This window comes from Hordeum vulgare, chromosome 1H, assembly GCF_904849725.1.
Source record: "Hordeum vulgare subsp. vulgare chromosome 1H, MorexV3_pseudomolecules_assembly, whole genome shotgun sequence".
Lineage (NCBI taxonomy): Eukaryota > Viridiplantae > Streptophyta > Magnoliopsida > Poales > Poaceae > Hordeum > Hordeum vulgare.
This window is the reverse complement of record NC_058518.1, coordinates 500,104,651-500,106,450: the sequence shown is the minus strand read 5'-3', so window position 1 is coordinate 500,106,450 and position 1,800 is coordinate 500,104,651.

Genomic DNA, 1,800 nt, shown 5'->3' with positions numbered 1-1,800 from the left:
GAGGAGCACTCACTCACATTTGTTCCTTGTTGCTGTGAAGTATATTATATTGATTGCAAGGGTTGGGGATATTAGGGTAATTTGAGGTGAAGTAAAAGGCTTGATTCCTTGCTTTTGCAATTTATTGGGGATAAACGGAGAACCCTTAGAGAGGTCGCGTCCATGGGGTATACCCTTAATTATCATGAGTTGTAACCCTATGGGGGAGACTATGACCGTGGCGTGCGTGGCACGAAATCTATGTTAGAGTAGAATGTGTTCTGTACCCGGCTCCGCCCACTTATGCATTTGACCAATGAATAGAGGATACGGTAGTTCATATTAGTGGAAGTGATTCCGAAACCCTCGAGAACATTACACTACTCAAGCCCCGTCCATACTAACTTAGTGTTGTTTAATTCCTGTTTTTATCTTTTTGTTAGTAGTTTAGTTAAATATCTTTTTGTCTAGTTTCTCTAGCAATGATAGAGTAGATTCCCAAACTCTGATTCGGATGCGTACATAGCTGCGTGAAGTGACAACATAGTTGCAGGGTTTGTGGTGCCTTCCTATCAGCTCTTATGGGACCGAAACTTTACTTATCACGAAAGTGCTAAAACAACCTTGGACACTTGCATGTCATCATTTACTTTGGTGGTTCGTCCTCACTAGAAGGAGCAGGAGTGGGCACCATGTTGGTCTCCCCAACTGGTGAAGACCTCAAGTATGTTATCCCCAACCGGTGAACACAACATGAAGGTTTACTCAGCGGTCTATGAGCAGTAATTAGATTGGGCATAAATAAGCTAATAGTGAGAGATGACTCTCAACTGATCATAAGGCAAATCAATAAATATTATCAATGCCCATAGATGGACAAATATGTAGATGAAGTTAGGAAATTGGAAAGCCACTTTGTTGGCCTCCGCATGGAGTACATCCTGCACGCTCAAAACTTCATCACGAATGAGCTGTTAAATTTGGTCGCCCGGTAGGCACATGTGGGACCAGGTATTTTTGTTCAGCGACTCAGTCAACAGTCAGTGCTCCCCCTGCCAGCAAAAGCAAGAAGCTCAAGATCACCTCTTGGAAGGATTCCTTCCCGGATGAGGCGTCACTCAATGCGCCTAGCCTCCGGCCCTGGCAGGTGATATTTGTTGTGTATCCCTTGCAACGACGCCAGAAATAGTTGTGTCGACGGCACCAGGAATCCTTCAGCTACGGCTACGCCTTAAGGGACTTCCTAGGAAAGTATGCAAAGGATTTCCCCCGTGGCCTTGGAGCCTTGCGTTGGTGTTCCCTCAAAGTGGAAAGGGTGATGTAGCACAGCGACGGTAAGTATTTCCCTCAGTTTGAGAACCAAGGTATCAATCCGGCGGAAGAGTATCTCAAGATCCTGCACAAACACAAAAAACTTGCACCCAACGCCATGCAATGATTATTTCTATATGCATCACGTCCGAAACAAGTAGACCGATACTTTCTGCATCTACTACTATTACTCCACACGTCGACCGCTATCCAGCATGCATCTAGTGTATTAAGTCCATAAGAACAGAGTAACGCCTTAAGCAAGATGACATGATGTAGAGGGATAATCTCAAACCAATGATAAAAACTCCATCTTTTTACCCTTGATGGCAACTGCTTGATGTGTGCCTTGCTGCCCCTACTGACACTGGGAAAGGTCACGACATGGCAGAACCCAAAACCAAGCACTTCTCCCGTTGCAAGAATCATAGATCTAGTTGGCCAAACAAAACCCAAGACTCAGAGAGACTTACAAGGATATAAAATCATGCATAAAAGAAATCAGCAAAG